General features: G+C 31.4%; 1 protein-coding gene across 1 annotated transcript in view; it reads left to right on the forward strand.

Annotated features, from left to right (window-relative positions):
• The window catches only part of LOC148307969 (uncharacterized), a 416,767-nt gene that overhangs the window by 39,354 nt on the left and 351,143 nt on the right, over positions 1-26,270 (forward strand). The window lies entirely within an intron of this gene.

The following is a 26,270-nucleotide window of genomic DNA, read 5'->3' on the forward strand; positions in this document are numbered from 1 at the left end:
TTTATTATTTAAGTGTACTAATAATAAAAAAGTGATTTAAAAAAAGTTGTTTAATTTGATAAACTTTAACAATTATATCTTCCCTTCAAAGAAGAGAAGAAAAGTGTGTTGAGATGGTTTGGACATGTGGAACGAATGAGTGAGGAAAAAACGGTAAAGTGTATGAGACAAATATAATTTTTATTAAAAAAAAAAGATAAATATTTGTTTTTTTTTTATTATTTACTCAAATTTCAATTTCATACTATTTTTGTGAGTCTTAGCGGCTCATTATTAGAAATAGGTAGAGTGGGTTCGAACCAAGAAACTCAGACTTAACAGTCCGCGACACTAACCACGGGACCACAACCCGACACTTCGACACTTGGACAATTGGAAACGACCAAAAGACTAGAGGAAGGCCGATAAAAACTTATCATGATCAGGTTTGTCAAATGCTTGAAAGCGGTTGGGTCAGCGTTCGAATGATTTCAAAGACAATTGTAATATAAGAAAAACTTTTTGTTTTGGTTTTTTTTTGTATAACAAAAGCATTGTCAACTTGTCTGGTGTGGTAATATAACATTCTAATAATATCACACACGTAGTGTTTATGAAAGTTTTTTAAAAGTGGTATCAACAATCTGAACGATGAATGATAAGGATAGCGAAGAAAAACTTGTTCACAAATCTGGGTTTTCTTCACTTATGAGGTAAAACTCATGGTACTGTGTCATGCGATTAATGGTTTATCTAGGAGTTCCAAAAAATTGAGTAGTGTGGTTGTCAATCATAGGTAGAATGGTGAATGTAGAGCGTGTGTAAAGTGATCACTCAACCAGCCTATAACAAGTTATAATCCCTATAAATGCCCAGACTTTCAATTCTTCTTCATCTATGTTGGGATTTCAAAACACGCGTGATTTAACCACAGCATTTAAAAAAAAAAACAAATGTTTTAATTATTATCATGGATTAATCCTTAAAGCTTATTTAAATACAATAGTTTCTTGAAAATATCCAATAACGATATAAGTATTTCTTGAGTAAACAAAACAGCTTTTGTTCAATTCCAGGAATTTTATTTGAGATCCTTTGTAAATTATTTCGGCTGAATTTATCGGATTTCGGAAATATCCCTTTATAACTTATCGAAACAGAATATTCGCTGAACAAATATTTTTGCAATATCTCAATAGTTCAATGGTTAAAGAAAACACTTCGTTTTTTACCATTTGAGTTTTATTATAGACTACATGTTTCAGAAGTTAAACTTTTTAAAGTTATTATACAGACCTGAATGATGGAAGTTTAACTTCTGAAACATGTAGTCTATAATAAAACTCAAGTGGTAAAAAAGGAAGTGTTTTCTTTAATCATTGTAACATGTCTTACCACATAGATAATGCCGAAACAATAAATAAAATATCTCAATAGTTCGGTTGAAGTTCAATTCCGCCATACGTTTTATTATGTCGAGGTGTGGAATGTATAATCTATTGATTTTTTTCGAGCATGCAACCTTCGCACAATTATTTGAAACCAAGTCTTGCTGGAAATTTATCATTCTGCGAGGAACGTCAAAATTACACGTTTCAACAAACGACCCCTGTAGTAAACTAACAAAGCGTACATCTCCCTAAAGCACCCGTTTGAAGTTTTCATTTCTTCTAACATCCCTTCGAAATCAAGCGCCAAATATAACAACCAGGAGCCGAGTAGAAATGGCGCAAATCAAAAGACAACCCGCTCAGCGTCACCGCTGAATGAAATACTCATTTTTATAAAGTGGCCGGGTTTTCAATAAGGGTGGTCAAGTCTTTGGAGCTTTTCATTTGGGATAAACGGAGGTAAAAAGCAAAGGACTTGCTGACTATTCGCTTTGGTTCAAAGCTTCTGTCATGCAAATCTAAGGGTGCTGCGAGTAAAGGGGATGTAAGTATTTTTCGTGAAATCCTTTTCGCATAAGCTAACCTAAATAGCATTTTAATAAAATACGAGTTTTAAAAGTAGGTAAAAATGTTATAAAATCGAGAGTGCTAGAAACAAACACAGGATCATCCACCAAAGTCTAAAATTATGTCATTGATACAAATTACATGTAAATACATTTTTCACATCTCAAAATAGATGGAGTGATGAGTAGTTGATACATTATATTATTATACAATGTAAAAAGTTCTAACCTCAAATCCCTAGCTAGGTTTCGTTTCCTTTAATTAACGTTAGTTTTTTTTAAAGTAAAGATAATATTTTATAAATGCAATTCAGTATTGATTTCGCGTTCACTTTCTGGAATGAATAGTTGATGATTGACAGTCTTATTTATTGATTTGGCATTAACTTAACTTAACATTATATTAACTAACGACATATTGATTATTTTAAAAATGTCATGTTTGTATTATACCACTTATTGAGTTTTATTTCATTTAACACCACTAGTTTCGAAAACTGTAGTTGTTTTCATCGAAATGTGATGACAAAAACATTCATTTGGGATCGAAAAAAAAACATATGGTATACATACTTATATCAAATTACGTATGAAAGCGTTTCTTCTTGTATTAATTTACTTTGTATAAAAAAAGATTGGGCCAAAAGAAAATATACAAATCCGATTATGGTGATGTTTTTCTACCCTGTGTGAATTTCTTACCGCGTTGTGTCAAGTTTTTTCAACGCCGAGTTAAGAATCAATATGGCAGGAATATTTTCTTAGATCTTCGGTATGCAGTGTTTTTCTTGGCGTTTGATTACTTTCGTCATTTCAACAAACAGAACGTGAAACATTTTATTGGATTTGCATTTCTCGGTGCACCCTTATTGGAAACTGTGGTGGGTCAAAACAGATCAAAGCACCTCGAGGCATAAGAAAATATGTACACAAATAAGCTCATATCATAATAAATATTTTTGTTTTGAAAACAGACAAAAAATAATCATTTAAATAAGGGTAGATACGATAAAATTGTTTTTTCTTCTTCCTTCTTATAGATCTTTGGATGTGCTTGTTCCGTTGGTGTCTTTTGTGATGTGAACTGCTATATGTCACGCTATCGCTTTGAAGGACTTCCAGGTGATTATCATTCGTTTGGGTTCTCTTGAAGAGCAATTCGAGCCTGTTTTTTTTAAATCACCTAACGTCCAAGTGACTCTGAAATCTAGCTACGGCTTATGCAACACCGCTTATCATGACCCTACTCAGGCTTCAACTTTTTAAGTTTCATAGACTTTGCCTACTCGTGAGTGGATTTACTCTTTATGTTTAAAGCTACTATAATGTTATGTAATTCACGAGTAAAAATTGTTTTCTAGCATTCTATTGATATAGGCGTTCTAGAATCGTCCTCGCTGCCTTCCCCATCTGACTGCATTCTCCGTACTACACATTTTTAGAATTTCTGTTTTCATTATTCAGTCTCTTAAAGTGTTTCCGGTGATGATCCTCAATATCCTGATTTCTGAAGTTCTAAGAAGAGATTTGATTTTTGCTGTGTCTGCTCTGGTCTCTATCCCATGTGTGGTAATCGGTCTTACACGTGTCTTACATATGTATATGTATATTTTCACTTTGTATTCGATATTCTTCCAGATTTTTTCTCTTCGGTCTCTTCTTCTTTATAAATGTGTCTAGAGCAGTGGTTCTTAACCTGGGTTCGATCGAACCCAGGGGTTCGGTGAGTCAGTCTCCAGGGTTCGGCGGAGCTCAAAACACACACCCGACTTATTGTACAATATTATGAAAAGTGATACAACATTCAATATATTTATTTACCCAAAAGATCTAGTATATTATTTGAAAGGAATATATCAATCTAGCAATATTTTTTTCCAATTAAGGGTTCGGTGAACGCGGATATGAAACTAGTGGGGTTTGGTACCTCCAACATGGTTAAGAACCACTGGTTTAGAGTCTCATCATAGAGGTTATTACTACTACTGATGTCAACAGTGCTACTGATGCTACTGAGGCTAGTTCTGCTGATGTTAAGTGTCTGCCACAAAAGTTACTACAAAAACTAATGAAATCTCAAACTGCCAATTTAAATATATATTTTTTAATTTCTAAACTATGGCTTAAGGATCTCTAAAGTGAACATTTTGTAGATCGGATTAAAAATTATCAACACGAAGATATTATTTGAAAATGGTTCGACGCTTTGTTTCGTAACCTTCATTAATATTCATTGAAGCTGAAAGGGTTTATGAATGGGGCTATTTGATCTGAGGGGTGTGGAAATACAATTTCCTCCTGGTTGATTTCTACTACTAATAATGCATATGACTCCGGATTGGTTTGATGCAACGTTATCTTATACAGTTTATCAAACGTAAATGACAATAACATGTTTATTCACAACATTTTGAGTGTGTCCAAATACTTGTTCACAAAATCTTGATTATCTTCAATTACAGGAGTTATTTTCATATTATTTTTTGACATCTCATCAAAGATGAAGAAGAATATGGAAGTCTGGGCATTTACGGGGCTGACGACCGTCATAGGCTGGTTTAAGTGATCACTTTACACACGTGTAACATTCACCAACTCTACCCATTATTGACAACCACACTACTCAAATTCTTGGAAGTTCTATATATATGAACCAATTTAGAAACTTTGTTCTTGAATCACTAGAACTTCACTAGAGACATTTATTGGTGAGATGTAAATGAATGAATGTAGACGAATGTTACACGTGTGTAAAGTGATCACTTAAACCAGCCTATGACGGTCGTCAGTCCCGTAAATGCCCAGACTTCCATATTCTTCTTCATCTTTGATGAGATGTCAAAAAATAATATGTTTATTCACACTTCACAAATTTTGAAATAAGACACATTTAATAAAAAATATAATTAACATCTAAACGGATATGGATAAACGAAAAGAAGTGGGTAGATCTGAAAAAGATTGCATCATAAACAATTTTACAACATTTTGAGTGTGTCCAAATACTTGTTCACAAGTATTTGGACACACTCAAAATGTTGTAAATAAATTATCTGGTCAAATTATAAGCTTAATAATAAAAATGAAAATGGTATTTTCTGGCGTTTCTCATGTGTGTGATTATAATCCGGGATTCGGATCTCACATACTAATATAAGAGTTTCTGCTTAATAAAAAAGCTTCTTTACATCTCACCAATAGATGTCTCTAGTGAAGTTCTAGTGATTCAAGAACAAAGTTTCTAAATTGGTTCATATATATAGAACTTCGAAGAATTTGAGTAGTGTGGTTGTCAATAATGGGTAGAATTGGTGAATGTTACACGTGTGTAAAGTGATCACTCAAACCAGCCTATGACGGTCGTAAGCCCCGTAAATGCCCAGACTTCCATATTCTTCTTCATCTTTGATGAAATGTCAAAAAATAATAAACAATTTTTGTTTTATATAATTTTACTAATAAGTATTGAAAATATTCCCTCGGCACATGAAAACTCATTAACGTTAAGGGCAAATTGTTGTAATTTATCGTAGAAAGGTATTTGTTTCTTGTGAAAGAGGACAATAGTGAGCGTTCTGGGCTTGAACCCACTCTATAACACAAACAAATATGTTTATGTATGTATATTCATATCTTTAAACCCTTATCTGCATCTCAATGGTGCATAGGGAACTGCATCATATAAACGCAGTGTTATCTTGATCGTCAACATATGAAGGAAAGGTGATCAGCCCTTCGCTTCATGTACCAGTCCAGGGTAATATTGAATAAATTTTATAGGAAAAAAAAAACACTTTTATTAATTTTACCCCTCCCTGGGAATTGAACCCGGCACCTCCAGAACGGTAGCCGAGCGTGATCACCATTACGGAGGCGGATATATAGATAAATATGTTTGTGTGTATACTTCTTCGAAAACTAAATTTTATTTCGATATTAATTTAGATAAATATGTGCACGTATTATCTAAGTTTGAAAGGATTATGAAAGATAATTTCGTTTAAGAACGAGCGCTTATAGTAATCCACAACTTTGTAAGTGTTTATATACTGTTCGATCCAGGAACAAAATGCGAACAAATTACCAAAGTCATAATATGTGATACATTTGTTTTAACCGCCAGTTCATTTAGCATTGCTGCCTATAACACAGCACGTTCTATTAAACCTCTGAGCCTGTTCATAAAATCACGTAACTAGTTACACGTGTGAGGAGGGGTGGGTACGCGTGGAGGAGCAAGTTCGCGCTAGAAGAAAACCCGAAGACGGCGAGAAATCGCTTTACTAGAACTTTGCGTTTCGTGTGGCTTTTACAGAACTTCGATAAGTAGCGCAAAGTTTATTTCCAATTCGTTGATTGTGAGCGCTAAAGGATCATAAATGGTGTAAAACTGAACTGGGTAGGGATGTTCATCTTTACAAAACTATGTATTCAACTTTGTAGGATCCTTACAGTGGTGCAGAGGAAGAAGTCGGTCGGATTGAAAGTAGTATTTATTTTTGTACCAGGCAGGAACTATACAGGTACTATATAGGTGCTACACTAAGCGGTGTCGTAGCAGTGGTGTAGCAATGACGTAGCGTTAATTGCGTTCAATTATATTTAAAAAACATAAACCATACTCGTATTTATCATTTTGAGCATGTCTAAATACACAAATTTCACATAACTAAGTTTCTCCACTAAGTAATTATTTTTACAATTCAAATTTTAGTTTAAAAATTAAATTTTACTTGGTAAATACCACTATTTCCGAAAAAAAATTAAAGTGTACCAATGAAAAGGCGGTAAAAAGAAATTCGTTTAATTTTATAAAGTTTATAAAATGTGCCACAAAGTATCTGCGAGAAACATTCAAAAAATGAAATCTTTTGTTTTTAGATGCATTCCGCATCATAATTAAACCCCGTATAATGAAAAATGATGTGGAATGCAACGAAACACGTGTCACAATAGGTTTGAAGGAAAAGCGGTATTTACCAAGAAAAACGTCACGATATATATAACCAAAAAGTAACTGCCGAATTAATTAATAAGGTAATATTTTTTTATATTTTTACATCTCAACATACATGAAGGAGAAGAATATGTAAGTCTCGGTATTTATAGGGCTTTTGACCTGTCTTGGGTCATAAGCCCTAATATTCAGACTTCTATATTATTCCTTATCTACGTTGAGATGTCAAAAATGGATATATTTAACATATGACTCTATTGCTTCACAAACCATAGCACAGTGAATATACTAAATTAATAGCTAAAGAAAAGCTTTTTTCTTAAATGTATTTAATTAAAAATTGCTAATCGAAAAAAATGTACACTGACATCTCAACATAGATGATACAGAATATATAAGTCTAGGTATTTGCAGGGCTTACGCCCTCTATGATGCCGAAAACTCACATGTGAAAGAACGTGTCAATTAAACAATATATATACAAGTTCCGAAACTTGAATAGTGTGGTTGTCAATCGTGGGTAGAGTGGTGAATGTTAGGCGTATGAAAAATAACACTTAAACCAGCTTATGGCTGGTCGTAAGCCCTGTAAATACAGGCTTTCACATTCTACTTCATCTACGTATATTGAGATGTCCGTATAAATAATTTTTAAGTGAACATACCCAGATTTGTGAACAAAAATTTGAATTCGTTTTCGATTTATATATATTTAAAAATCAGTACGTAAATGAATAATAATTTTTGGTTTTTTGTTGACGTTTTATTACAATTTATGTTTAGGTAAGTGTGTAATGGTAGTCTTTTTAAATAAGCCTTTAATTTTTTTTTAATTTACGTAAGTATATAAAAAAAAATCAGTACTTAAACGAATAATAAATTTATGTGTTTTGTTGACGTTTTATTGATATTTATATTTTGGCAAGTGTGTAATGGTAGTCTTATTAAATGAGCCATTCGTCATTTCCAACGAAGTGTACTTTTTTACAAACCTTTGTGTACAAAGTCAACCTTTTATCTGGGGGTTTTACGGCTTGCTGGCTATTTAGGTCACTTTCGGATATTTCTTTTGTTTTTTAAATAAAAAAAGGCTTTGTCCATTGAATAGCAAAGATGTTATCATTACATTTAGGATCCGTTCTCGTATATTAAAGTCATCTCGAGTCGCGATAATAAATTGAGTGCCTTTTAACTATTTATTGGGCTCGAATTAGTTTCGTGTTTCAATATATTGGTTTCTTTTTAGTACCGTTAGATAAAATGAAGTTTCTTTGACGAATTTTAGTTTTATTTTCCTTCTTGGAAAACATAATAATTGAGTTTTATGATCATCAATTGGTTATTTAAGCAGAATTTACATGAATATATTACGAAAGAGTATTTATTTGATCTCTAAAATGTAAACGAGGAAAACATGAATCCATTTTCTTATGTATAAATATTAACAGAAAGAGCAATATAGATTTTCACAAATTGTTTTTATTAAAAAAAAAAAAAATTACCCGCAAAGCCTCTATTTTGTTTTCTGTTGTATGATGTTCGAAGATGGAGGATGAAGGAAGAGGAAATGGATAATTGTATAGAACATAATTAAAATTTCATTAATTGATTCGGCAGTTACTTTGTGGTAAAATCTAATCACTTTTAATTTAAGCTAAACTTGGTAAATACCAATATTTCTTAAAATCTACTGAAACACTTATTTCGGTGCATTCCGCATCGTTTTCAAACACTGTGTTTGAAAATGATACGGAATGCATAGTTTACATGTTTATTGAAGAAAAAAAAAACACACACACAATAAAATAGAACAAAGAGTAAAGGTTATAAATCAATAATTAAATACAAACGTCAGCTGTAAGTGTGAGTCCTAAGTGTAAGTCCTTCTCCAAGCACAAGAGCTGACAAAGAACTAGTATAAGATATGTTATAAGTAGAAATGTCTAGTATTTTTTTTTCAAAATTTTATTGATTTAATAAAGTTGCATTTTTAAATACCATTTGATACAATTTCTAAACATTTATACATATGACAATTTTATAATTTTTGTTTCGCTGTGCCTCTCCAAAACAGAGTCTGAGCTCTTGTTCTTGGAGAGGGACTTACACTCAAAGTTTATTGTTTTATTTGATTTATGGTAAAGCAGTCTTTTTCTTTTCTTTTATAATTTATTTTCTTTTATAATATCAATTTTAATATTTTTTCTAACTATATCAATGAAAGAAGTCTATGTTAAGACACATATAATCTTTATATTAATAGTATTGCTTTTGCAATAAAGATAAGTATTCAATATTAACGCTTATTACCAAGAACAACATACTAAATACTGATGTTGACGCCAATAAATATACCAGATTTTGCCCCATAAATAGTGGTGTTTCGATTACAAATCTAACGTCAAAGATGGCGGCAAGTTTTACGGTTTGGTACTTCGCCGACAGATGGCGCTAGTCATGTTTTGTGATTTAATGTCGCCACCGGAATTACTTTCCGTTTATTCAAAGACTCAGATACATTTTACCCTGACATGACAGTTTTATTGCTGCTACACTTTGAAACTAACTTGGCTATTGATTCTAGCCACGAGTCCGAATCAGAATTATGTTAGTTTGTATCGAATTTATGAGCTTTATCAAACACAACTTGAACGTTAATCCAAATATAATAAATACTTAATTAAATTCATTATTATGACTTTTTTTCACGTAATCATTTCAATTAGATTTGGGATGTTTTTAAGATATGAAATGTAACAAGCAAGGATTAAAAATGAAAGAAGAAATTATATATTTACATTGGAAATGCTATAAACATCTTCTTTAATTTTTTTTTATATTAAGTAAATATATATATTTATGAGTATGTATGAGGAGATGCATGAACGTGGAAGAGGCGAAGAATGTTTGCAAGGACAGAGTGGTGTGGCGCACTATTATCTCTGCCTACCCCTGCGGGGAAGCGGCGTGATGGTTAGTTAGTTAGTTAGTTTTATATATTTATACCGGATAAATATATATATATTTATAACTGGAATCGACATCGCAGGAGGCTAATCCCTCTTAAAAACAGGCCACAAGGACTACACTAAACAGAAGAAGAAGAAGAAGAAGAAGATAAAAAGCTAGAATGGTATAAGTACGGCCAAGCATATGTGTGTGTTAGAGAGGAAAAAATATGCTACAGATTTAGAATAAAAATTTAAACAATGCAAATGAGTTTATATTTAGACCCAAAGATGGAAGCATCTGTAGCTTCCAAAACTAGTCGTTAAAATAAAATAAATATAACTCAAGTGGTAAAAAACAAGTGTTTTTCATTTACAATGTTAATAAAATATAAAAATATAAAATGGAGAGACACGTAAAAAATACAATATAATTACTATAATAGATTGAATTCTGGGTATCTACAGTATATTATGAAACAAATATAAAAAAAAATACATGAATATAGGAGTAAAACGGAAAACTAAGGAAACGAAAAAAAACACGATGAAAGTAATGTTTACATAGTGAGAAAAATAATATAATACAAAATAAACAAGATAGAACTGGGTATAAGTAAAAAAACAACTAAAAAATATTTCGAAATCAGTAGTTTCCATATGAGTTCCATAGTTTCATATAGTTTTTATACAAACCATGGTTCACTACTACTACTACTACCATCACGCCTTTTCTCTGCAGGGGTAGGCAGAAAGGATGGAACTTCACTCTCTTCTGTTCTGACGTACATTCCTCGCTTTCTTCACATCTAGTCATACATGTCCTCCGATTACGCAGACTTTTGACACCAATTCTGTTGAATATAAATATTATTAGTCTGAATCTAATTGCTCCAACACACGTAGGAATGTTTTCACAAACGCATACGACACAGGATATATTGAATCTCTTTATTTTGGTATTGCTCATAGTATTGTTATCTGTCAGCCATGCAATTTGGGCCAATCCGTTCATCGTCGGTTTTCGGTTCCATATCAAAGTGGCGAAAATCAGTTTGTCTCTCTCATATTCATGCCGTCGCATGTTTTCGTTATTTTTGTTTATAATTTATCGTGGCGGCTCACGATTAAGCCAGATTTTTGTTATGTCGCCAGGTTAGAAACACTCACTATATCCATGGTTGCCCGGTTGCAATTTTGAAAATACCAGATGGTGGTCAAATCATTCGTGTATATGTACCATGCATATTATATTGATAGGAAAAATGTACGAAAGTGGACCATAGTATGCAGATAAGAAAAAAGTTAATTCTCTATTTTTTTTTATTGAACTAATCAACCGGGATACCGTCGCCATATTAAAAGGTTAATAAAATACAAGGATGAGGATTTACGTAGTTCAAAACGATTTCGTTGAAGTACTCATCTTTTAACATATTTCTGGAATACGGCCAACAACGTGGCAAAACTAGTGAACTAAATGAAAATATTACGTCTGTATTTTGTTTCAGTGTGGCACATTTTACATTACACGAGCCGTTTCACCTGTATCGAAGCGAATTTAACGGAGTGTAACGGAAAACTTAACAACAAGCTCCTTTATATTGGCTGAGCCTGACACTGCACACGACAGCTAATCTTTTGTGCTTTCCTTATGAAATATGCTAGAACAGGAATACAATGGTCGCGGCTATCAATCGTGTGTGTATTGAAATACTATTTCCACACCATCGCGGAGATTTTCATGAAATGGGGGAACACTTAGAATTCATTGATTTCCGTTTGAATAAATTGTCAATAAAAAATCGACCCATCAGAGCTTTTTTTCAGAGTATCGGAACATTTTTCAAGATACTTGAGCGAGACCAAAACATTGTTGACAAAAAATTATGGATTTGGTGCACAAATGAGATATGTATCCAAATACTTGTCCACAAACTGGATGATTTCTTCGATTAGGAGTTATTCTTTATATAATTTTTTGACATCTCAACACAGATGAAGGAGAATATGGAATTCCGGACATTTACGGGGCTTACGACCGTCATAGACTAATTTCTCTTAAAAGAATTGTAGAATCGGTATGTATTGTAAAGTGATCACTTTAACCAGACTATGACGCTTGTAAGCCCCGTTAATGCCCAGACTTTCATATACTTCTTCATCTTTGTTGAGATGTCATAAAATAACATAAATTAGATATTCACATCAAGATATGAATTGATATCTCAACACAGATAATTTTTATATATTTTTTATTAAGATGGGAGAATGGATATCTAGGTATTGAGATTGCTAACAACCTGTCTTTGACTAGATCAAGTGACCACTTATCGTAACATGTAAGCAATAATTGACAATTTTTTTAAGTTTTATTTAGACGTAGCTTGACTTTATACAAAAACATAAAACACAAAAATATATATTACTTTAAAACCATATCACGAATATTGTTAAAATAACACACTTCGTATAACTGTTATAAATTATTGTTCTGTATGAAAAAATTATGAAGCATGTATAATATAAAAGGCCTAATGACGTTTTTAACTTAAAACGAAATAAATGAAGTAGAAAAAAATATGAAAGAACGATAATTACAATGTGGCCGAAAATATATAGTGATTGGAATAAAAATGAAATTATCGAAATAATCACAATATATCGTGTTTGTTCCAATGTAACAATCGATAAACATAAATATATCACAAAAATGATTCCCCTTAAAATGGAAATGGTACGAGTACCTTGTACCATTTCCATTTTAAGTCATTAAGGTATACGAGTACGTTCGTTGACCATATTTGTGATATCGTCAAGACTGATTTTTTTTCAGTAATTATGTTTTAAAAAATGTTGTCGTTATTGAAAATGTTTTAGTTGGTTTGCCTATTTTAATTTTAACTTTTTTAAAGTTAGCTTAAATTACATTTAGTATACAAACTAATACTTATACGTTATTTAATATCATATGTAGGTATATTATTTAAATCATCTTATCATAAACATAACATTTATTTTAAAATTCATTCAAAATCTTATCATTCTTCATATATTCAGGTATCTCATCATACATTTTTGAACCATTATACGTATTGCAATATGCCTTGTTTAATTCTCATTTCAAATTTTAATAAAATACTTATAAACTCCTCTTAAATAATATATTATTTCCAAATTGTACTAATACCATGTTTTTTTTTTAGGTACGGATTCTTTCACTAACCCCAGAGAATGTCTTCTGTAGAACAAAATAAGTCTACCAAATCACAAAAAAGGTTTGAGTTTATTATTATATTTACTTTAGTGTTTCATATTAGTTTTTCTAACATACGTATATTTCCTAAAAAAATTCTCTCTTCTGCCAAGATTTGATTTTTAAGTATCAACCTAAATATTAATAAATTTTAGTATTCGAAATATCAAATTGAAAATTCGGGAAGCACGAGTAATGTAAAATAAATAGGTTATTTCTCAATTTGCTCGTTCACTTATAAAATAAGATTGATTTCGACATTAAAAAATCTACAGTACAATATGTTAAATGAAATCATTTAGCGTAGGTACTGATATTTCTCTAGATGAATTATAATTTATGTCCGTCGTAAATATATTCACTCTGATCAGATTTGCTGGCGTAAAAAAATATTTGGTTAATATATTTCTTTAACTTTTTTACTCATTTTGCTGAGTAAGTTCCTGATATTTTACATAAATTCATACAGAGGTAGATTAAAAGACAAAAATAAAATGATTTGCATGATTTATATTTTGAATACATTTTTTTCAATTTGTTGTCATTCAACGACAAATTATTAAAAAAAAAAAAAACTAACTAACCATCACGCCGCTTCCCCGCAGGGGTAGGCAGAGAGAATCGAACGCCACACCACTCTGTCTTTGCAAACATTCTTTGCCTCTTCTACATTCATGCATCTTCTCATACATACCCATATATATACATATATATATACATAATCTATATATATATATATATATATATATATATATATATATATATATATATATATATATATATATATATATATATATATATATATATATATATATATATATATATTTGGGTAGTATGTTTTCAAATTATTTTTAATATTTCAAAATTAATGTGAAATGAAGGTTTTTTAATGTCCGAAATGGGCTTCAAAACCAATCTCAATTCACTATTACCCATAAAATGTAGACAATTTAACTTTTTATGTAGATTTTTATATCTGATTTGTAGAAATCATTAATCATCAAATTAACCAAATAACAGAAAAGTTGATGTTATTTTTACTATGCAGTTAAAACGTTAATTTCCGTATCTAATAGATGGCATAGGCCAACGGTTTATCGAATTAGCCAATTTTCTTAGGAGTAATTTTCTATTTTTCATTTCATGTAGTTACTCATGGAATTTTAAGAAAGAATGATTGATTAAATCCATTCTTACATACTCGTTATATCATTGTGAAAGTAAACGACGGTTTCTTTAATTTATTTTTCTTTTTACTGTAATTGAAAAGTTTTGCTTTATGGCTTAGTATTATTTTAAGTTTCCGAAATACTCTTGATGTCGAGGTTTTTTGTTACAATAATTTAAAGTCAAAAAATCATATTTTCAGACGTTAAATGAGAGCGCAATATAAAAAATAGAATGACTCTGAATTTTCTATGTTAAAAAAACAACACATAAACCTCTGGAGATAATATTTTCATATTAAAAGTACCACGTATGAATACGTTCAGAATAAATATAATCATTTCTGTCAGGTAGAAAACTTTTCATCGCATATTAACGAACAGATGTTTATTTTTTCATCGTTTTTATCCGTCTCGTTTTCTGAATTTCATCCTTTCTTTTAATATTACGTTTTGTTTGACTCTGTTCATTTTTTACGTCGTAGCGATTGAACAATTGTAAGCTGGCACGTGACATCAACTTACGATTTCGCATGACACTTTCGTGACGTCTGCGATATATCTCACTGCCGACGGTATTATTCTGATAGCGCGTTAAGAAATTCCGTCTCCTGTCTTCGGGCAATTTAGATCCTTCGACTTCCGTTGCAGGAATGGCGGGAAACGTCAACATCTAACGCGATACATTGAATAATGCATACATTATGTACTACGTTCACGGTAACGGATATACTCTAAATCCGTTAGTTGGCGTGTTTTATAACTCAACAGCAGATTAAGAACTAGGGCGGAACATGGAATTATTGAATTATTCGTTTTATTTTTCCAATGTTCATTTAGAAATTATGGAATTCCGTATATTATATTAGAAGCTTCTAATAAAGCACGTTCAATTACTCATAATAACTTAATAGAATAAATATGTCACTTAAATCTGTAAAATATTTTGAAAAACGTTTTTCATTCTTAATGAGTCGAATTCATATTATTTTCGGTATAATCAACGATAGTTTTTGGAAATAAAAATAAAATTACGAAAATCCAAATGTGTCTTTGAATAGAAACTCTTTATATTTTCATTCTATTAAATTAGATACTCACAAAACTTTATTCATGTAAAATATTTTTCGTGTTGCAAAACATTTTTTTTATTATATTAATCGAACATGCGTAAAAAATGAAAATTATTCTTTGCTAAAATCTTAAATCTGCTTAATCAATTCACTAATTGTTTCAAAATTTTGACACAACGTTGTATCGGAATATGCGTATTTTTTACTAACTACTGTGTCTATTGTTTTTACCTGTGCCAGTAAAAAGTGTAATTTTTATAAATCAGTTTATTTGCTCAATTAAGTAGGTCTCTTAAATGTGTTAGTTTAGAAATGAAACCAGGGAGATAATGAACAATTTCACAGGATATAAAGAAAATGTAATGTTCAGACAAATTAAAAAAATTAAAAAATCCATTTTTAATTTCAGTTTTACTTGTTAAATACCGGTATTTACCCTGTGAAATGGATAGCTATTATCACAAAGTGACTGCCGAATCAAATAATGAAATTAATAAGAAAAAATCCATTAAACTGAATTTCTCATTACTTTTTTTTGCAAACGTCCTTTTAGAGATAGAGAAGGCCGCCATATTGAAAAACAAATGATTGCTAATGTAACTGCAAATCTTTGTGATGAGTCAGTATCATTTCCGTATCAATATAATTGAAACATAAAATTTTATCGGCCTCATAATCCTTCTGTAACACAATACTTTGTTTTGCCAAGAAATGCGACGAAATCATAGATTGAATATTACTTTATTTCAAGATTGTTCCAGAATAACCTGTTAAATAATACGTTACCGTTATTTAAGGGGGAAGGCGGCCATAACCTATTACATAATGGCTGTGAAAATGAAATAAAATTTGATACCCTTTGGTATTAAATCGACGCTCCAGATTTTGGTGTCGTCATAAATCTAATGCTTTATTTCGACTATTTCAAATATTATTAGGTACTTTCAATATTTTCCACATCGAACACAAACGTTTTATTATTCCCATATACATATCTTTAAATTACACACTCCTCTGCCTCGCTATATTCTTTTACGATTGAGGGAAAAAGGTACTCTAATATGATGTTATCGTAAATAAGAAAGTGAAATACAAAAAAAATTAATGTAAAATATACCTTGATGTAAAGTAGAAAAAAATTGATGTTATATATTACATCGGACACTGGATTATTCACCATTAAGGAGTCTCAACTTCAAATGAAACACGTATCTTTCTTTCCTTTTTATGAGTGAAGATGGAGGTCTGAGCATCCCAAGGCTTACGACCTGGCGTTTGGCTTAAGCAATCACTATATACACTTTTGTAACGTTCACCACTCTGCCCATTTTTGAACATCCATATTTCATAAAAGAGGGAAGAATGATATATGTTTATTTATTTAATCTAATAATATATTAAAATTCAATTCCATCACGAAGTGTCAGTGGATAATATAAATCTATGTTAAAACACCATTAAAATTGAAATAATATTACAAATAGTATTTGAAAATGATAGGGAATGCATTGAAACATGTCGGCTGTCCAAACTTAAAAGTAAGGGAAAAAAATAGTACGTTTTTTAAAATGTATTTTTGGGCTTAATAGAATCTAAGTCCAAAAATGCAAAAGAAACGTACTACAGAAAAATGTCTCTTACTGTGTTTTGAGTTTGGACAGTTGATGTATCCAAAAAGATTTTAAGAAAAAATGGTATTTACCAAGTGAAATTTCAATTGAAAATGAATAGATCCCACAAAGTAACTGCTGAATAATTAAATGAAATTAAGAAAAAAAAAATAGTTTGACCCTGGCAGAGTTTTCGTTTGAAAGCTTTTGATTTAACTAAGTATTATCTACCATACGTTACTTCTGGTTTTATTTCTGATGACTTTGGCATTTTAAAACTGCTTGACTAACCATCACGCTGGTTGTCCCCAGGGGTAGGCAGAGAGAATACAATGCCACACTAATATGTCTTTTCAAACAATCTTCACCTGATCCTTATTTATGCATCTCCTCATACCCGTCAAATTTTTCTTCTGACCTGACTACTTTTTTAAAAATACTTGATTATCCCAAGGTGTCCTCGTTATTTTCTGCTCCTATGTTCAACTTAATTTGTCGCATATATTTGATATACTATTCTTTCTTCACTCGTTCGTTCCACATGACCAAACCATCTCAACACACCTTTATTACTTTCATCGATAATGCTTACTTAATGTATGCTGAGATACATATCTTAGTTAAGTTATGTGAAGATACATCGTAGTTGGCGAGTCTACAACAACTATACCGTTTACTCTATATATCAAAATTGTGCACTTGTTTCAAATTCAATTATAATATTTTGAGCTAACGTAATATGTTTGTGTAAAATTTCCGTCTGAGCCAAAGGACTAATTTAACTCTTCTTTCTTCACTCATTCGATTCATATGCCGAAACCATCTCAACACACCTTTTTCCATAACGCTTATCCTAATGTTTGCTGAGATCCATTTCTAAGTTTAGTTATATGGAGATATATCATAGTTGGTAAGTCTATAAACAACTTTACCGATTACTCCATATATCAAAATTGTGCACTAGTTTCAAATTCAAGTATAACATTTTGAGCGTATATATGTTTGTGTAAAATTTCCATCTGAGCCAAAGGACGAACTTGCTCAAACTTACATTATGTAGAGCCATATCACGTGACCTAAAATACACTCCATATCTAATTACATAGCGTTATGTATCGCAGGGTGCGGGGCTCAGTTTTCCGAGTGTAGTTTTAGCGCAATCGCGGAACGCCCGCCCTGGTGAGCACCGCTCGCATAAGTAAGTCACTTAAGTGGTAAGTCGGCTTACTCACGCTACATTTGCCGCCCGCTGGATTGAATTGAATTCGCATTATCGTAACTTGCGCAAGCTTCAGCGGCAGGTAGACAAACCCGGCCCGGGTCAGTTGCGGGGCACATCTAGGAAATTGAATCCGATTGAAATGGTGTGCTATACTGTGCAGTGCCGTCTCGGGAAATGGGCGCACTGCCGGATCCCGATTTCGACCCTGCTACACCTTACCTCTTCAGGCAAACTTGTTAATGAAAAAATGTAGTTTATGTATTAAATATTTAATCAAACACGGTTTTTTTTAGTATTCTAAGTTGTATTTTATGAAAACGAATGTCTGAAAATGGCATAATTAGGCGAAACAATTCTCACAGAATTGATTTTCATGTGTTATTTTAACAATAAAAAAACAACTTAGTAAAATCAAAAAATAATGTTCTATTCAACATTTAATTCATAAATTAAAATGGAATTCTACAAATTAAACGCCAAATCAATAATTAAAAAAAAGGATTAAGTCATTCTAATCGTTTATGACAGTATTTCTCAAAGTGGGCGATAACGCCCCCTTGTGAGCGTTTTAGAAGACTTTTAGAGGGCATAAGAAGCCCAAAGAGACAGATAGAAGTACCAATAAGTAAGATACATATTTAATTCCGTCCCTCTTTCTATGATGGGACATTCTGGCGATTTTATATTACTTTTTAAATATGATTTTATATGCTTTAAATATTAGCTGCCTTTATACGTACGCGCTTCATCGCGCAAAAGGCGTTGATCGTCAGTAGCCAAACGCTTTGTAGACCGCGAGTACCATAATTTACGAAAAAAGCACCACTTACCACGCGACAAGAGGGACGCTACTTTTGACAATGCACATGTTTTTGTGTCACAAGTTTATTTATGTATTATTTGCTCGGGAAAGCACGCCCGTCTAAAGGCAACAACTGGGAATACAATACATTCTTACTCTAAATGCTGTGCAGCTGGCTTGTCCCCAGGGCTCAAGAGGTTGATGTGTATAATATACAAATATTCAGTCTCTGTTTTCTACTAGGTGCTTATTTTCACAGAATCCGATGAAGTTGAATTTATCGCGCATTTGAAATATTATAGCAATAAATTTTATACACTTCAATGCGTAAAAGTTTAATGCGTGACAATGGTTAATGTTTGTAGGAATTCATTTCGTCGAAAGGCCAGAATATTTAGAATTGGAAATTGGTTCTTTGTTAATGTATTTTTTATCAATAATCAAAGCTTTCATAACGTCGGGCAGAGCGGAGAATTATTATTTATTAACCTGATTTCGGCGATTCTGTTTCGTAAATCATATTTATCGTTTTCGTTTCAACGGTTTTCTATAATTATAATTAAATAACTACTATTTACGAATAACGTTCTATCTTTAATCTAGAAAAGTGGTTCTCCACTACTTTGTATTTAAACTAATTAGGGTCCCTGTATAACTAAAGTAATTTCATGGACAGTGGCGGATTGTCAAACAGCTTCGAAGCCTGAATATTCAGCTCTCGAGATGTAATAAAGATTTTCGTAAATTGATTCGGCAGTTACTTTGTGTAAATAAACATCCATTTTATTTTTAATTTAATTTGGTCAATATGACTCCTTCTTAAAACAAATGATGACACGTGTTTTGATTCCGCATCATTTTTAAATTCCGTATTGTTAGAAAATGATGCAGAGTGCATCAAAACACGTGTCACAATAGATCGATAGATATTAAGATATAGTGGTATTTTATCAAGTAAATTTTTAATTAAAAATGGAAAAAAATATGTTTTTATTTAAAAACCAACTTTTCCATGTGATATTTATTTGGCTTTCATGGATGAATGTGATTCCAAAAAATAGCATATATCTCAAATACGAAGAGTAATCGAAATGAACACGACATGTTTTAAAACATTCTATTGAAAAAGAACGAAGGGGAAGTATTTAATCTCATGAAAATGTCATCAAAAAGATTTTTTTATCCTTAAAAGTTTCGTTTTTCTATAATGTATGTATAGTTTATTCGAATATGATTGATGAATAACTGAAAATACGTAAAGTTATGTAGTTTTTTTTTTTCATGACCTCTACGTACGCACACATTTTTAGGAATGATTTAAGTGCGAAAGTCGCGAGCCGCCTCTACTACAAAATCGATATAGCTCATTCTAAAATGAAAAAAATATTTTTTTATAATTTACGATTTAAAAAGATCTCCCTTTAGAAAATATGCGTATTTAAAGTTAAGTATTCCATGGTAAACATTGGTGTTAAAGTTTTCCCCGCTTTTCATAGTTGATTACAACAATCTATTATTAATTCAGTTTTACTCAAACATCTCTACACGTAAATGATGTTGATTTTTATTTGACCTCATCAATTATTTGGAGGGGAGACCTTAAAACATTCTTTTGGGGCCTTTCACGTTCCAAATCCACCACTGTTTTTTAAATAAAAATCCAGGAACATCGCTGTTGCTATTATTTTTTTCTAAATGAAATACATATCGCTCACTCCTTTCAAGAACGTCATAAATCAAAATAGTTGATTTCTCAGGAGAACGATTTTAAAGTTTAAAGATATAACACAATGTATTAAAAATAAATATCAAGCCACTTATTGAACTTTTTACTGTGCAACAGATCTTTTTAGGTAAAACCTGAATGTTTTTTCTCCATTTGAAAAATATTAAATATATTCAACAAAATAATTAAACAATACCTTTTCTTCGAAATGCAAAAACAACATTTTCTGCCCTGTAGCGGGTAAATATTAAGTTAAAAATATGCCTCTTTTGCTGGGATATAGTACATTTTCTGGGCATTCTGAAAACATGCACAACTGAAAATTGACGATTTTTGATTTATGACGTTCTTGAAAGGAGTGAGCGATATACGCATCAGTTTATTTATATACAACAACCAATATTTTTTTTTGTACTAAAAGCGTCAAACAAGTTTTGTTTATTTACACGATTCAAATTAAAATATATAAAAACAAACTTCTTAACTTGCGGAGTCTTCTCACAGACCTAAATTAACTGAGTTGAGAACTCGTTAAAAATATTTATTTACCTTTGTAGGCAAAAATTACAACATCCTTGATATTTTTCAATTTCAATATCAACTATTAAGGATAAATTAAGTACCCGAAAAATAAGCATTTTTTTCGACATTTACAATATTTGCATTCCATATAATCTGATCTTAAAGTACTCGTAGATATGACTGTGTCCAAAAAACAGCTTCTATGAACACGGGTATGCAACCTCGAGTGCTCTTGGTAATTCTGTTATTTTCATTGTCTTACATACTGTTTCTGTTTTATTTTCATTTATATATTAATCATTAATGGCCTAACAACTCAATGACAACAAAAATAAATACTTTTTTTATCTAACGCATTCCCGGATCAGATAGGAAGATTTAAGCTTCTCGACGAAGGCAAATTTTGAATGATGCTAGTAGCAAAAATCATTAGAAAATACAATAAAATGTATCCCAATTTTATTAATAATTTACATTCAATAGCATTAAATGTCCCAGCCATTGCCAATAAAAAATAAAAGAAATCGTAAGATAAATGGAAAATATTGTGCACTGTGAACAATATAACGAATGTTAATATTAAATAATAAAAAAAAGCTTGGTTAATTACAAATGCTAAATACGACTTAAAATCCCAAACCCGAAATTGTAAATATGTCTTTGAATTAATATACATATACACTTCAAATTATGATCGATAAAAAGTTAGATTCAGTAAGACGATTATTTTTTTAAATAAAATAAATATGAATAGGCAAAAGACAAAATGGACTTGTTTTGACTTTTATACGTTTTGGCGCTGTGGTTTTCCAAATGATGTTCTCGTGCTAACTTGGATATTATTATTATGTGAATACATTAATTTTTTTATGCTGTCTAGTGTTCTGTAGAGTATAGAGAATTAATTACCTTTGTATAAATTGTCGGATATTGTTTCTACTGCACATATCCAATGTCATTTACGTAATAAATATTTTGCCAGATGAAGCTGTGCAGATAAAATATTGATCAGCGCTAAAATATAACAGAAACGGAGCACGGTACGGTACATAAATAAAGGTAGACATTGTACGTATAAACGGATATTGTATTGAAATTAGATTATCATCCCACGGAATGGAGTCGTGAACTTGTGTATGATATATAATAAAGACAAAGCCTCCTGGATCGATGAATCAGTGTGGACGTGTCATAACATCGGATAAATGGAATTTCTCTCCCATTTGATTCTACAGCATTCCTGGGATACCTGGCTTCCATTGATACCGAATCCAGAAACGGCGGAAGGGAAACACGTTGCCCATAAACCATAAAAAGCTGTTTCCTCTACATGTTTTTTTCATTATGATTTTTTTTTAGTTTTATATTAGCGAGTGTTTTAGCCTAGAATTTTCACTCAAGAATTACATGAAATTATAGTAACTTTAAACATAAAGAGTAAATCCACTCACGAGTAGGCATAGGCTATGAAACTTATAAAGTTGAAGCCTGAGTAGGGACATGATAAACGGTGTTGCATAAGCCGTAGCTAGATTTCAGAGTCACTTGGACGTTAGGTAAAAAAAAAACAGTTTTACATGAACATTTATTAAGTCATTAAAAAAATTAAGAACATAATTTAGTTTTTACAGACACCATTAAGCCACCTTGTGTGTCTCATCGGTGGAGTTCTTTTTACATACTTTTTTATTTATTTAAACCTAATATAAACACAAAAAATAATGAAAAATAAACTTTTTACAATTTTCGCAGAATTAACTCATGATCATTTAACATTTTATTTATTTTGCCTTTGTTCCATATTTTATCTTGACCTCTGGCAACAAATTAAAAATATACCATGAGTAGGTACCACAAAGTCAAATTAGTTAATTCAAATATTATTTTATTTGGGAATTTCACAGAACAGTTACATCAAGTCGTTCCCATATACGAGCATAACAAAATAAGTACGTGTACAAATTCAATTACAAAATTCCACGTTTGTAAATTTGTGCAAATACCTGGAAGATGGACGAAAGGAAGGAAAAGGGGAAAAGGGAAGATCAAAGCTCAAATCAAAGACAAATTGTACGAAACGAGGGACACAACCGATATCAATGTCGACTTACACTACGTAATAATGATGATTTCACACTTTTATGTAATATATATTTATATAAACAGTCTAGGCGAATTGATTACAATTTAGATCAAACCTCAGAATACAAACAATCAATAGTTTTAATTTCTGCCTTTAATTTTTGATGTGATAAGTGTTCCTAAGGACCCTAGAATGTGTCGTATTATCAACGTGTCCTTATATTTTCAACCAATAAAATATCGTGTAATGATAATAAAATATGTACACCAGATACCTACCTACTCGTGTCTGAAAATTAAAAAAAAACTGACTTTAAAAATATAACTCAAAAGTACAGTTTTTTTTCAACGGTTATTCTGAAGAAATCGTTTGAAAGATACCTTAATTATAAACGCGACTACCTACAAATGAAAAAAAACTTACTTTAAATAATAACTGTATAGTTTTTTTCAACGGTTATTCTAGAGAACTCGTTTGAAAGATACCTTAATTATAAACGCAACTGCTTGTACAGAAATGTACTTTTTTCAAATCGAGATAATTTTCTTTTTTTTCCCTTTGAATTTCCGCGTCCGCCTCTGCAACGTTACTCAGACAGCACACATCAACAAACAACCCGGGGCATTGTTTGTGCGGAGTTTTAGCGGATATTAATTTCTGTCCCGTGTTTACCTTTGTGATAGATCCGCGCATTGTGAAGGGATGGATATGTCTGAAGGCTGTGTGCCTTGCGCCGCACACGCCCGCCGTACTGGTGTAGGTGTTACAATAAACATGACAGCAGGGCTTTTGTCTCTCGCGCGTTAATCATAACAATAATATCTTTAGTATTCCGGCATTTTATTTTCTCCTGGCAGCGCAAACGCATGTTTCTTATTAATGTTACGCATCCATCACGCTTTGAAACGACGTTATAAAAGTTCATTGTTTTATCTTATCGAATGATGTACGCATATATGTGCGTATAACGAGGGTGAAACGCCACACATAGCTAGGTCGGCTGTCCAAACTCAAAACACAGTAAGGGACGTTTTTTTGTAGTAATTTTTTTTTGTATTTTTGGACTAAATAGATTCTACTTAGTCCCAAAATGCAAAAAAAAAGTATAACAAAAAAAATGTCCCTTACTGTGTTTTAAGTTTGGACAGCCGAGGTGCTTGTATCAGCATTGTTGAAACCGTTGAACAGTGTAATGCATGCCTATTAAAAAAATAACTAAAAAACCCTTTTGACATTTGATAGGCACTTAAAAAAAATCTCCTTCTTCTTCTTCTTGGTGTAGGGCTTGTGGCCTGTTTTTAAGAGAGATTAGCCTCCTGCGATGTCGATTCCCAGCTATCGATCCATCTCTTTGGTGGTCTGCTTGGGAGTCGTCTACCTTGGGGTTGGCCGTACAGTGCAATGTGGGGGAGTCTGGATGGTCCCATTCTCCTCACATATGCAAACCATTGTCTCCTTCGTTGTCTTCTCCACCTAATGATTCAAATCTAATTTTCTTCATTATTATTATTTGTTCTCTTATACGGCTGTGAAACATGGCACCTTACAAGGGCCCAGAGCAGCCGTGTACTAAGCTTTGAGAACAGGTGTTTGCGGAGAATTTTAGGCGTGCGGTGGTTTGACTTTGTGAGGAATGAAGAGATAAGGCGTAGGACGCAGCAAATCTTGGTCACAACTGTCGTCAAGAAAAGGCGATTCAGTTGGCTTGGCCATGTACTCCGCATGCCTCCTGAGAGCCTTAATCAAGCTTGCCTCTTTTACAAGGCATCAGGTTCGCGCCGCCCAGGACGACCACTGCTGACAATTCGTCGTCAGTTCTCGTCAGAACTTCGGGACGCGGATCTGACTTGGGAGGATGCAAGGGAGCTGGCAGCCGACAGAAAAGCCTGGAGACAGTTTGTGGACTCCATATGCTCCACCTAGGGAGCGGATATGGTTTATTATTTTTTTTATTTATTATTATTTGTTATATTTTCAATGTTTTTCCTTTATACGTGCTTCTTATCTAATGTTTTTTATGCCTATTTGCTGTACCTTTTATTGCTTTATATTCTACATTATGGCTTATTTTTTCATTTTTTTTCAGTCTTGTTTACCTTAATCTCATGTCCCAAAATGAGTAATGGAAATTACAAATCGGGAATATTATATATATATATATATATATATATATATATATATATATATATATATATATATATATATATATATATATATATATATATATATATATATATATATATATGACTTATTTATGACTTGTTATGACTTGTTATGACTTTATATGACTTGTTTAAATAAATAAATTGATAATTTTAAATGATAATAATACAATAAAAAATTAAAATCATTAAGGGTTTTGCATTAAAAAACAATGCTAATAAATATTTTATTGTATAAAAAGAAGCAAATTACTGCGTTTTTTAGTATTTTTAAATATTTTTCGTTTAAAATAAATTTGTACATTTATTTTTAAATGAAAAAAATACAAACCTTCGTTTAACAAAAAAAGTTGGGAAATTATACAACAAAAAATATTTATTTGTAAGTCAAAGTATCAGTCTTGATAAAGAAGCTGTTAGCTTCGAAACCGGTAGACATTATAATTAAGTTATAATAAAATATTTATAGTGATTTTAAAACAAAGTTACATTTTAATTATGAAATGGAAAATCACTAAGTTAGTGCTTCAAATATAAATTATATGGAAATAATCCAGATTTGTGAACAAGTATTGAAATGAGTAATGGAAATTACAAATCGGGAATATTATATATATATATGACTTATTTATGTAATATGTTTAAATAAATAAATTGATAATTTTAAATGATAATAATACAATAAAAAATTAAAATCATTAAGGGTTTTGCATTAAAAAACAATGCTAATAAATATTTTATTGTATAAAAAGAAACAAATTACTAGGTTTTTTAGTATTTTTAAATATTTTTCGTTTAAAATAAATT

Source organism: Brachycentrus maculatus, unplaced genomic scaffold (assembly GCF_059751285.1).
Source record: "Brachycentrus maculatus isolate JH-2025_06_01 unplaced genomic scaffold, ASM5975128v1 h1tg000180l, whole genome shotgun sequence".
In the NCBI taxonomy this organism is placed as follows: Eukaryota; Metazoa; Arthropoda; class Insecta; order Trichoptera; family Brachycentridae; genus Brachycentrus; species Brachycentrus maculatus.